Genomic DNA, 13,854 nt, shown 5'->3' on the forward strand with positions numbered 1-13,854 from the left:
ATCCCCCCCCCCCCCCCCCCCCCCCCGTGAGGCAATAGCAAACTGGCATGCAAGTTCGGCCCATGGCTCCTGATTTGAAGTGGAAAGTGACTGATTTGCTGTTAAAATTAGATGTGAACAGGGATAGGCAGGTGAGATGCTACATAATCACTGTGGACTTAGGTCTTTAAGATTAGAAAACAAAAATTTGGAAATGCTTCTTTGCCTAATTTAAAACAAACAGCGGGAACAAAATCAAATCAGATAACTTATTTACAGACTAAAACATTTCCTACTGGCTGTGATAAAATGCATTAATCTCTCAGTTCTTTTTTTAAGCCAAATAAGTGTGTTTTGGTGGCTTTCTTTCTGTGGGATATATACTCATCTCTGCTTTCAGTCTCCTGCATATAAAACATTCAGAGGGCTCTCCTGGAGTTTCTAACAAGCATAGTCTAATATTAATTGAAACAGAATCTTAGCATGCTGTTTGTTCTGTAGGTTTCACTTTCAAACTTTCTCTGCATGTTTGCAATCAATTATTATTGTCTCCTCCTATGATCTGTAACAATAGGGATTCATGGAAGGATTTATGATCTCTTTCCTGCTCTCCAATTTAACAGATGTCAGAATTACTCTGCAATGGAGTTTCTCTGCATGCAAGGGTTTACCCTTATTCCTTTTTTTTTTTTTTTTTTTTTTTTTTTGCCATATGTGGGCCTCTCACTGTCGTGGCCTCTCCCGTTGCCGGACGCGCAAGCTCAGCCTCTCCTGGAGTTTCTAACAAGCATAGTCTAATATTAATTGAAACAGAATCTTAGCATGCTGTTTGTTCTGTAGGTTTCACTTTCAAACTTTCTCTGCATGTTTGCAATCAATTATTATTGTCTCCTCCTATGATCTGTAACAATAGGGATTCATGGAAGGATTTATGATCTCTTTCCTGCTCTCCAATTTAACAGATGTCAGAATTACTCTGCAATGGAGTTTCTCTGCATGCAAGGGTTTACCCTTATTCCTTTTTTTTTTTTTTTTTTTTTGGTGCGCCACATGGCACGCGGGATCTTAGTTCCCCGACCAGGGACCGAACCCGCACCCCCTGCATTGGGAGCGTGGAGTCCCAACCACTGGACCGCAAGGGAAGTTCTTATCCTTATTCTTATTGCTTCTGATTATTGGTGAAGTGCTTAAAAAATTCTCAATTTCCTTTATTTTTCTTGACTGCCCTATAGATATGTTTTGCCAATGGGTCAGTTAAAATATTTCACATTCTAATTTTTACTGTAAAAGAATACTGGTGGGGCCTTCCACCAGAATATTTTAGATCAAAATGTGCCCCCCTCTATTTTGTTTTTCCTGTAATGAACAGAGATCTGCAGATCAGACTCCAGAGTGCAAAGTTTACAGGATTTGGAGTCAGGCCAGACCTAGGTGGGAAGTCTGTGATGATGAAAGATGTGAGTAGGTGCTTCAAACTCCCTAAACCTGACTCAGGGGGAATTTTTGTCCTCTTACAGGGTGGAGGAGGGTCAAGCTTTTGACTACAGACCTATCAGTGCTCATTCAGTAAACATTTATTAAGCCAATAATTGGAGACCCCAGTAAATCACTTGTACTTAGGAAGAGAAACAGCATTTCTTCTTCTTTTTTTTTTTAATATTTATTTGTTTATTGGCTGGCTGCATAGGGTCTTAGTTGTGGCATGTGGGATCTTTCGTTGTGGCGTGTGGGTCGTGGCGGTGCGTGGGCTTCTCTTTAGTTGTGGCTGACAGGCTCCAGAGCGCATGGGCTCTGTAGTTGTGGCGTGTGGGCTTAGTTGCCCCGTGGCACGTGGGATCTTAGTTCCCCGACCAGGGATTGAACTGGCATCCCCTGCCTTGCAAGATGGATTCTTAACCACTGGACCACCAGGGAAGTCCTAGAAACAGCATTTCTAAATAGCTGAAGGAATGCCTCAGAATGCTAAGTCTGAAAGATGAAAATTATAGACTTGTATTTCTCAGTGAGCTTTGGATAATTCATCGTCTTCCGTTTATTGCCAATTTAAAGTGAAACACTTTTGGCTAGCCGTGAACGAGCTGGTATGAGTTGATGGCTGTGTGGTAGAGTCTCACCTAGGAGGCTGGCTGTCCCGTGTCTCTGCTTTGAGCCAGGTGTGCTGTGCCCCCTCCCTTTGGCTCTCTCCTCCCCTCTCCACTGTGTGCAAGCTCCAAGGAAGATTCCCAAGGGCTGTACAGCCCAGTGCCGCCTCTGAGGGAGCCTGGAGCTTACTGTCTTGTTAGGGAAATGAAGCAGAGGCCCGCCATCCAGGTGTGCTGTCAAAGGCATGATAAGTGATCGGTGATCCATGCAAGGGCTCTGTGGGTACCAGTTGTGAAAGGCCTGTGTTCTATTAGGACTTCTCACGGTAATCAATGTTTAGGAAAACTTTACAATCTCATTCCTGTAATGTATTCAGTCATTGAAATCCTTCTGTGTCACCAACATACCAACAAGAATCACTCTCTAAGTTTATTTGTAAATCAGTTGTTTGGACCACAGGACATACCGCCTTGTGGAAACAGTGTCCCCACAGTCATAGGGGACTGAAAATAGATCATGCACATTTGCTAAACCCACCCAAACAGTGTTCTTCACCCTTTCTTTAAACCTCACGGTTCTTCTGTCAAATGTACCACTGTGGGTGCCATCTCGACAAGCTGAGTGCATTCACTGCTTTCCTCTCTAACCCCTAAGGACTACAGGAGTCTCTTCTTGGGGAGAGGAAGATTAATCCTCTGGAGCTGCGTATGAGAAAGTGCTTCTTTCTAGAAGAGATTCGCCTCCCACGTGTCCCAAAGCAAGAAGCAGGGGGTTGTCGGTCACCCGTGAGGGATTGTCCCAACTTGGGATTTATGCTTCCACACTTTCTAGTTTATAGGAAACTCTCTGGAACTTGGTGGGAGCATCTCTACATGTTGCCTTTCCCTCTCTGTACATTTTCTGATTCTGTGTATTTTTCTTTTATCAAAGCCCATTTTAATGTACTAAAAAGACTGTCCGGTATGAATTCACTAATCTCAAGAGGTTTGACCCCAAAGTGAGTCCATTAAGTGTTCAGATCAACTCCTCTAATTTGAACTTTGCGGTAGTAATTAGGTTGCTTTGCCTCCGAATAATGTTCTAGTTGACTGCCCCTTGGAGGGGTCCGTTGTCTCTTAGTAGTTCAGTTGTAACATCTAATTAACCATAACTCACGATGAAGACGGGTATTTTCCATCTGATTAGCAAATTAGGCTCTCATACAAGGGAGTTCCTGGGGACGGTAGAGATGGCTTTAAATTAAACACAGTTTGCATTTCTTTTGTATGAACAGTTTTTAGATTCATTTCTAAAATATTATTCAAATGATTTTCAACATGATTTTGTATTTTAATTCAAGTACAGCATCTTTGAAGATCTCTTTTGAACTCATCTAATTTTAAAGAATAACGAGAGTGGATGGTAGTTTTATAAAGCAGACATTTTGTTAAATAAATTTATATTTATTTATTTATGTCTTTATTTTGGCTGTGTTGGGTCTTCATTGCTGCGCGGGCTTTCTCTAGGTGCGGCGAGCGGGGTCTACTCTTCGTTGTGGTGCACGGGCTTCTCATTGCGGTGGCTTCTCTTGTTGCAGAGCATGGGCTCTAGAGCACAGGCTCAGTAGTTGTGGCACGTGGGCTCAGTAGTTGTGGCTGGCAGGCTCTAGAGCGCAGGCTCAGTAGTTGTGGCGCACGGGCTTAGTTGTTCTGTGGCATGTGGGATCTTCCCGGACCAGGGCTCGAACCCGTGTTCCCTGCATTGACAGGCGGATTCTTAACCACTGAGCCACCAGGGAAGTCCTAAAGCAGACATTTTTTTATTGACTAGGAAACATTCGTAGAACCATTAACTTTTTTTTTAGTTCGTGGCCCTAGACTAGTGGTGGGTATATTACTGTTAAAATCCACTGAGTGGTACCCTGATGACCTGGAAGAATTAATATAATTTCAAACACGACAATTTCTGCCCAGGGTTTATTGTATCACTGGGAGGTAATAATGAAATGATGAGTTTTACTCAAGTGAAATTTTGGTGTCTTGCTACCGTGAACATTAAATGTAGCAGTTTTCTGAATGTATTTTTCCTTTTTTTCTAGAGATTTCACTTATGCGCCACAAACTGACACTATATTTAGTATTTAGGGTAGCAACTAAGCACTAAAAAGTCACCTTCAGTGATTTTTAGTCCAGAGCCAAGGACATGAGTTGTAGACCTATTACTGACTGACCCTATGCCTTTGGTTAAGTCACTTCAATTTTCCTCACCCATGGAATGAGATGGGTTGATCTTAAATATTCCTTCCAGTTCTACGATTCTGTGATTTCTCTTGTTAAGTTTTACTTATGGCATAGATCTTATCTATCAAGTATTTCATTTTTCCTAAAAAGCATCCTAATTGTTGGTCTTTCAGTGTTTCTTTGGGCTGCACGTCACTTTGGAAAGCAAGAGTCAAATCAAAATAAAGCTGACATGTATCAGACGTTTAGTCAAAAGACAAATGCCAGGGTCTTATCTTTGGTCAGTACAGCATCTGTCTAATCTCCTGCAGCTCCCTGTCTGTAAGACTGTCACTGATATCAAAATCATGACCTTGAAGCACTTTAAGTTCATCAGAGACCTAGATCCGTTCAATAAGTTATGCTTATTATGTCAGAAAAATACAGTAGCAGAGTTTAGACAGCTTTCTAGTCTTCCTTTGAGAGAGTGTTCCCAAGGGGACAGGGAATCTAAGTGACCATCAGTTTTACAGAGCAAGGCCAGGGTATCCCGAGTGGTGGGCTCACCAAAGGCTGGACAGACAGCTGCCCTGGGCTCAGCAGCTGGAATTGTTGCCAAGTTCCTTCTGTCTCCTTTGAATCCCCTAATTTAACCTCAAGGACAGAGCAAGGGGGGGCAGGAGACCCTACTGATCTGGAGATACGAGTTTCTATATCTAAATACATATTATAGAGCTGAAATTTCTTTGATGTTTACACTCTGGTGTTGGTAGATAGAATGTAGCAGAATATGGCCTTAAGAGCATATAGAATATATGTTAGTTATTGTGGGTGATACCTGATGATGAAATGAAATGTGTTATAAACACACAGAAATATACATACCTTAAACCTTCCTGGTTCACCCTTTTACAACAAGGATATACTCGTAAGTATTCTGGATAATCTGAGGTCTTATCACAGTGACAAGTACTTTCACAATTAGAGACTGTAAGATATTCTGCCACTTCTCAATCTACTTGACACAGGTCATGTGTGTATTTTAATCCCAAGTGGCAGTGTTAAGGATAACTATCTACTTAGCAGTGTAGAGACATTTTCTATATTCTTTGTACAGGAGAAATGTATGTCTCTAGTTAACTCCAGAAAGCTGTCAATCTCTTTACGTCCTGGTTGACCACACTAAGTATGTCCCTTTTCATAGCATTCAAATATAAGCATTTCATATTATCTCTAGAGCACAAAAAATTCAACCAAGAAAGTATTAGAATTGCTGGAACTGTATCTAATTGCTTCTATTATGATTTCAACTGAGTTCTGTTTCCAAATGTCTTATTTTCTCTTCTTTTAGTGTACAAAGCATCTTGAGTCATTTGGGAAATAGCTGGGACACTAAACTTAAATAAATAGGCAACATAGATTCCAGCTAATATAAAAAAAAGAAGAGATAGAATGTCACCCTTTACAACCCCTAATGAGCTAATGGATCAAGCTAACCTCACAAAAGGAGCCAGATCACCTGTTCTGTGCTTCCTGATGAGGGAACACATCACTGCCTATGAAGCATTCTTGGCAAAGTGCTGAATCTGAATTCGGTTGTGCCTATAGATCTAACTACCAACTTATAGGAAATAAAGGATTGATGAATACGTGAAATGGCACATCTGGGAGATAATCAGCAAAATCTAAACTATAGCGATTTCTCCAGGGCGAATGGCTTGATTTCTTCAACAAATAAATTAGAAGAAGAAGAAGAAAAAAAGAAACGGAAAGAGAATCCTAAAGATTAAAAGACACTTAAGAGGGCTTCCGTGGTGGCGCAGTGGTTGAGAGTCCGCCTGCCGATGCAGGGGACGCGGGTTCGTGCCCCGGTCGGGGGAGACCCCACGCGCAGTGGAGCGGCTGGGCCCGTGAGCCGTGGCCGCTGAGCCTGCGCGTCCGGAGCCTGTGCTCCGCAACGGGAGAGGCCGCAACAGTGAGAGGCCCGCGTACCGCAAAAAAAAAAAAAAAAAAAAGACACTTAAGAAATATATCAAAGGAGAGGACTTAACGTGGATCCTGATTTAATTATACAGTTGAGGAAAAAAAAAAAAAAGCAGCCCCTGATGTCTGGGAAGTGGTCTGACCCTCACAGTGGGCCCATCCATCTGTTTCTGCTGGGCATACCATCTTGCAGACCATCAACACGCAACAAGCTCACTCTGAGACCATGCTAAAATGAGGCAAACATGATTACCGTGAAACCCACGATATATCAAATATTCCCCTCTTTCAGCTAAAATGTGTGACTTCTACTTTTTACCAGTTTTTTTTTAATGTTGGGGAAAGGATTTGAGATTTGTTTTTTTCCCCATGAGACTCCCTGATTCCACTCAATCATGGGATACCATTCTTCGGGGGTCCTTTGTATTTCTACATGTTTTGTGAATGAGGCAATGTCTACCATTTGTTCTGGATTATCTTTTCAAGGATGTTTATATAGCGAACAGGTGGGGAAGACAGAGGTCTGTGTTTCTCGCAGGAGCAAAGGGCCGTTTTATTTACAGCCCTGGAAGGTGGAGACAGTGTCTCCCTCTGCATGCCTGCTGTCCATTATATGAGATTTGAGTTCCCTCATTTCTGAGAGGAGGGAAGGTCACCAGTGAAGGACTGGTAACCTTTCATGACAGCTTTGGAGTTTTCTGAGCAGGGCATGGAGAGGAATCTAGGAGAAGTGGATGTTGGTAGTTACACATGCCTGGCATCCTGTTCTTACCCCCAGCACTGCCCGGCTCTGGCTCAGCTGAGCGCCACTCCACCGCTCACTTTTTTCTTGTGATTTTCTCCTCTTGTTAAATCCTTTTAGTGTCTGAAAATATCTCTGACGTCACACACACATTTCATAGTGAGAAGCAGTGAGCTTTGGTTGCCTGGAGAATTCTGATACTTGTCTGTGATCTGCCCTTAGATCCTACATTCCCACATAGAAAAGAGGGATGGGATACATCTCAGCGTGGGGTCCTCTCTTGGCCGGTCAGGTCAGCTGGACACCTGGCAACTTCTATGGGGTCCTCGTGTCTCTCAATCTCTCTTTCTTTCATCATTTGTTTAAAGAACAGCTAATTGATTTGTATATTTTCAGGATAGCTTTAAATGTGTGACATGCTCAGAGGAACACAAAAGAAATGTCACAACATCTGTTCCTTCCCCCCAGGGTGTAGCCCCAGTGGAGTGGTAATGGCCATGAATCTAGTGCCCAGGATCATTCACAAAAAGCTTCCTTCTCCATGGTTAGAACTGTAAATGGGTTTATAGTCTCCTCTCTGGGAAACACTTGGATATCAAAGATTATTTGTACAATACCTTATGAATCAAGGCCCCCGAAGTGAAAAAAATATAGGTGCCACATACATAAAAGGATTAAGACCATTTTCAGAAAAAATATAGTGTGTAAAAAGGAGAGAAAGGAAAAAAAGGAGAAATCCATAGTTAAAATATTTATTTTCTTTATCATTTTTAAAATTTAGTGTATATCCTCTTAGAATGGATTTTGCAAGAGTAAATTAATAGACTATGTCATACAAAATATTTTGGCATTTGGGTGATCGCCTAAAAACTGCCTATACAAATGTGTACATACATAAATGCCTATACAAACATTGCATATCTGTGACGCAGCTTTTATTTCACTTCATCTATCATTTGATTTTCACATTCATTGCTTATTTCAATTTTGAGAAGGTAATGTATAGTTATAATAGAAATATTTGAATTCTATTTTTCCTTTTCCACAGTATTTGCCTAAGGACTATTTAAAAACTGGTCTTGTCTGATGATATGTCTCAAATAATTCATATTTAGATTATGTGATATTTTCCTAAGCATTTTATTTTATTTATTTTAATTTGTATTGGAGTATAGTTGATTTACAATGTTGTGTTAATTTCAGGTATACAGCAAAGTGAATCAGTTATACATATACGCATATCCACTGTTTAGATTCTTTTCCCATATAGGTCATTACAGAGTATTGAGTACAGCTCTCTGTGCTTACGTAGCAAGTTCTCATTAGTTATCCATTTATATTTATTAGTGTGTATATGTCAATCCCAGTCTCCCAATTTATCCCTCCCGCCTTTCCCCTGGTAACCATAAGTTTATTTTTTACAACCGTGACTCTACTTCTGTCATGTAAATAAGTTCGTTTGTACCCTTTTTTTTTAGATTCCACATATAAGCAATATCATATGATATTTGTCTTTCTGTGTCTGACTTACTTCACTCAGTATGACAATCTCTAAGTCCATCCATTCTAAGCATTTTATAGTTTTCAAAAGTCATTGTAATTAAAGGACTTCTGTGAATGAATACAAGTGACATAATCTGAATATAAAATTTATAGTTTGTAACTGTTCTGTTTACATGAACCTAGAATGAGAACTGTATTTTCTCTACTCACGCAATATAAAATTTTGAAATTCAGGATTATTTGCTTTGTATCATTTCTTCTGATGTTGTAACTTCTGCCTCAAAGGAAAACTACGTGAATGGAAACTGGGTAAAACTGAGAGGTCTTGGGCTTCCCTGGTGGTGCAGTGGTTGAGAGTCCGCCTACTGACGCAGGGGGTGCGGGTTCGTGTCCCGGTCCGGGAAGATCCCACATGCCGCAGAGCGGCTGGGCCCGTGAGCCATGGCCGCAGAGCCTGCGTGTCTGGAGCCTGTGCTCTGCAGCAGGAGAGGCCACAACAGTGAGAGGCCTGCGTACCGCAAAAACAAAAACAAAAACAAAAACAAAAAAACAACTCAGAGGTCTTTTCTTTGAAATATTTTTGCTGAGTATTTTGAACTCACCACAGATTGATCCATTTTAATACAATGGAAACATTTCTGTAGAAACATTTCTGCTTTTTAATAATTCAGTAGTTTTATTTTATTTTAAACATCCTGTGTATTGCAAGGAATAGGTCATATAGTTTATAAGTTTTCATTTGCGCCACATACATGATAATTTAGTCTAAATGCACAAATGTAGAAGTCTTACCATCAATATTATGAAAAGTCATTGGTTCAACGTTATACTATTTGACCCTGTAAATATTCAAGAATTTTGCCAAAATAGTGTTAGGCTTTAGTCTGTAAATATTAGAGAATAGTTTAATTCTAGAAAAACATTACACATAATGCACTCTTTTAAATAAAAAACCCTATATAAATATCAGTTGAATTATCAGTGTTGACATAGGAGAAAATAATCTCTAAGCTCATCTAGATCACCTCTTCATTTCACCTATTTAGTTTTTTTTAAAATTGTGGTGAAATGCACATAACATAAAATTTACCATTTTAACTATTTTTAGTATTCAGCTGAGTCAGTAGTGTTAAGTATTATATAATCAAAATGGTTGTGCAGTTGTGCTACAGACTGTTTGATCTTGCAAACTAAAACTCTTATAACAGTTAAATAAGTCCCATTTCCCCCTCTCCCCAGCCCTTGGAAACCACCATTCTACTTTCTGTTTCTATGAGTGTGACTACTCTAGGACCTCATGTAAGTGGAATTATACAGTATTTGTCGTTTTTATTATTGGCTTAGTTCACTCAGCATAATGTTCTCAAGGTCCACCCATGTTGTAGCCTGTGTCAGAGTTTCCCTCCTTTTTAAAGATGAATAATATTCCATTGTATGTATAGATCCCATTTTCTTTATCCATTCGTTAATTGGCATTTGGGTTGTTTCTATCTTCTGTCTATAGTGAATAACGCAGCTATGGATATAGGTGTCCAAATATCTTTACAAGACCCTGCTTTCAATTCTTTTGGATATATACACCCAAAATGGAATTGCTGGAGCATGCGGTAATTCTATTTTCAATTTTTTGAGGAATCACCACACTGTCTTCCAGAGCAATTGCACCGTTTTCCATTCCCACCAGCAATGCACAGGATACTTATTCAATTTTAAAGCCCTTGTGATCCTTTTGGTAAAATGTATATTTAAATAAATCTTGTTTTAGTTGAATGTGGCGGAGAACTCTAGCCGAAGTCTTGAGAAAATAACCAGAAAATTCTCCAGTGACTCTTCCTAATTCACTGAATATCAAATATCCCATAAAGAAAGAAAAATCTGAGTACTGACAATGACAAATACTTTCAATGTAGAATACACTCAAATTAAGAAAGGAGCACAGATGCCAGTTTCAGGACTACAATTGTACAAGAAAAGCCTCCAGCACGTGTTTCTTTTTTTCTCACTGTAGTATAGACTGATCAAGAACACCTTATTTGAAAACATCCTAGTTCCCAGTCTAAACACTCCTTGTGGTTTAGAGTAAACATCCGATTTCAGGCGTCTATGCCAGTTCCTCTCTGCACTATGCCTGCCTCTTCCAGCCTCAGGCATGAGGCCTGCAGGCTCCATCAGGGACCCCCAGAGCCCTGCCCTCTCTCAGCCTGAATTATCAGTTCTATACTTTGTACTTAATTACCTTAGTTAATCTCCTCATATTTACCAATATATCTATCTTCTCATTCTTCCCAGAGAAGTCACTACTTATCTTTCAATGATTCCTTTAATGTGTAAGCCTGTCAGAAATGCACATTTTATAAGATAATTTGTCTTGAGACATAAGAGGCTTTAAAAAATAAATTTAACCAAGAAAAAAACATCAAAAGGACCAGTATGTTTATGCTTTTTTTCCTCTAAAGGCCTTAAGGGTAAAAGTCCTATTCATAAATTTCACACTTTTCCATCTGCTTCAACAACTTAATATATTGTGCTGGACGCCAGGTTATGTGATTTTAAGGTGATTGTTTTTGTATTCCGACATTAATGCTACTGCTAACTATTGATTTATTTGTACTCTCACACACATTCATACCTTGGAACAAGCAGTGTTTGGTGAGCCGGTTTGACTCCTAGCGACCATCTTAAAAATTGGGACCAAGTGAGTTTTTCCCATCAAAATAATGATTTTTCTGTAACTTGTTTTCCTAAGACAAAATCAAGTCAAGAAATACAAACTCTGGGCATAAACAATTCCAAGGTCATATGAGCCCATCAACAAGGCTAGTAACAGGGTGACGTCACAGCCTCCCAGTGAAGTCAGATGCTGCTTGTATCAAATCAGCAAGCTACACAAGATCACCTTTGGATCCACAGGATTTGAAAATTCATTTACAGAATTTTTAGAAAACTCAAAGTTATAAAAAACCGAAGCTGGGATGCCTGAGAAAGGGAGAAATTGATCTTCAGCAAGTGAAAAAGCATAAAATTCAGGCAGAACAAAGACAAACTATAAGATGCCATACACCAGCACAGATATCAAATGGGAGAAACAGAATCTCTGCCCTTTTGAAAGTACTTTCAATTCTGCATTTCTCTGGAGTTGAAACAAACCTAGTGTCATTCACACATACGTGCTACAAGCCATTTTGTTTTTCTTTAGTTTCTCTGAAGCGTGTATTGGAATTACTGGGTGGGAATGTTATATGGGTAGAGTTATAGGGACCAGTAATCTCAAATTAGCATTTGTGTGAGTGATTGAATACTGTCACCCAATAACTGCCAAAACAGCCATAAAAAGCTCTGGGGTTTGGCTTGACTTCACAATAAATAAAGACAAATTGGAAAGAATCCCTCTAAACAGTTAGTGTGAGAAAAATGCTATGTCAAAATTTCAATTTAGATGAGGCGAGAGCTAAATTAAATATCTGGAAATTGGTCCTGTTCCCAAGGCTACCGAAACTCCCAGTGCCTCACAATATTCTTGTACTGCAATACAGGAGGAGACATGCAGGAAATGAGCTGTCTGCCCTTGTTGAGGAAAATTGACTTGCTAAAGGTACGTCCTCCCAAGGCATTGCTCCATTTCTTGATAATACTGTTAAAGAATGAAAAGGAGAGCGACCACAGAAGACACTGTCTTGGCTCAAAATTGAAAAAAGAAAATATAAAGAGGACCAAAAATGTGTCTCATGTCCTTGAATGAAAAGAACCAATAGAGTAAGTAGCAAAATATGACAAAGCAATATATGGAAATAATAATAATATCTATATTTATTGAGCGCTTATAATTTCTGAGATATGTTCATGTGCTAATTTATTACATTCTCATTTTACAGATGAGAAAAACGATACTCATTTGCAAATGAGGAAAATGAGGGTCAGAAAGGTTAAGAAATTTGCCCAAGATCATACAGTAAAGGGAGTCTGAAATATTTTAAGTACTCAATAAATGTCAGTGATTACATGTCAGGAGGAAAAGAAAAACTTGAACCCAAATGTATCCATTAGGAATCTTTTAAGTATAGGGAATTTAATGTAGTGAATTAAGTATTTATAGTAATATATATGTATATAATTATTATAGAAGACCTGGAAAGTTTAGGAAAGTGGAAAGAAGAGGAAAAAAATCAAAAAGAATTATACCACTAAAAGTCAATCACTGAATAAGTCAGACAGAGAAAGACAAATACTGGGTGGTATCACTTATATGTGAAATTTTTTTAAAAAGTCAAATTCATAGAAACAGTAGAAAAGTGGTTGCCAGGGCAGGGGAATAGGGAGAGGTTGGTAAAAGGGTAGAAACTTTAGTTTTAAGCTGAATGCGGTCTGAGGATCTAACGTAGAACATGGTGACCGTAATTGGTAACAGTGTGTTGTGTGATTGAAATTGCTAAGAAGGTAGAACTTAAATGTTCTCACCAAATATATATATATGATGATGATGTGTTTAAGCTGACATGTACGTTCATCAAATCATCATGTTTTACACTTTAAATATCTTACAATTTTATTTGTCAATTATACCGCAATAAAGCTGAGAAAAAAGCCAATCATTGCTTACATTTTCCTTTACCTTTCATGCTTCTATTTAGAGCCTACATGTTCTTTTAAAACTAAGATTGAAATTTTCCATGTCATTACCTTGAAATATTATTTCAAATGTGGAATAATTTTTCCTTATTGTTGATTTAGGTTGTTTACATGACTACAGCTATGACTATTATATATAATATATAATGAACATTTTGTGAATAAGTGTTTTCTGAATCTACAGTTTTCCTTAAGAGAGATCCCAAGAGCTGAAACCAGTGCATCATAAGGTAGGAGGCTGTTGAGGTGAAAGGCTGTATAAAATATCTAATTAGAAAAGGTTGAAACTCTGTCTTCATTGGCTATGGAAGCCAAGGAGCTTGGAGGGGGCAAGGGGACTTGGATGGCCGTCAAATTCATTCTCTTCTTTATTGAAGGAGAACTGAGGCCACCTCTCACCATCAAATGGCCAAACTGTCAGCACCTCCCCCTCGTCTGCCGATGAAGGGAATGAACTGTCCGTGCGCTCATATCAGACCACCCTCTCCGCTTGCGCCCTTGATCCCACCTTCCTCATCTGCCCACAAACATGGCTCCTGTAGCTGTCCCGTCTCTTCCTTGCATCTTCATGTGTGGTCCTCTACTGAGTCATTCCATCTCAAAGCCAAAACACTGCAATATCCCTTTTCTTAAAAAGCAAACCCAAAACACTGCAATATCCCTTTTTCTAAAAAGCAAACCTTCTTTGACCCGCACCCTCCTCCAGCTTCTGCTCGCTCATCGGCTCCACGTTTCAGCAGG

The 13,854-nt window shown here is 39.4% G+C and overlaps 1 protein-coding gene across 1 annotated transcript in view; it reads right to left on the bottom strand.

Moving 5' to 3' along the window:
* GALNTL6 (polypeptide N-acetylgalactosaminyltransferase like 6) overlaps positions 1-13,854 on the bottom strand; it is a 1,162,176-nt gene that overhangs the window by 197,400 nt on the left and 950,922 nt on the right. The window lies entirely within an intron of this gene.

Source organism: Lipotes vexillifer, unplaced genomic scaffold (assembly GCF_000442215.2).
Source record: "Lipotes vexillifer unplaced genomic scaffold, Lipotes_vexillifer_v1.1 scaffold668, whole genome shotgun sequence".
NCBI lineage: Eukaryota > Metazoa > Chordata > Mammalia > Artiodactyla > Lipotidae > Lipotes > Lipotes vexillifer.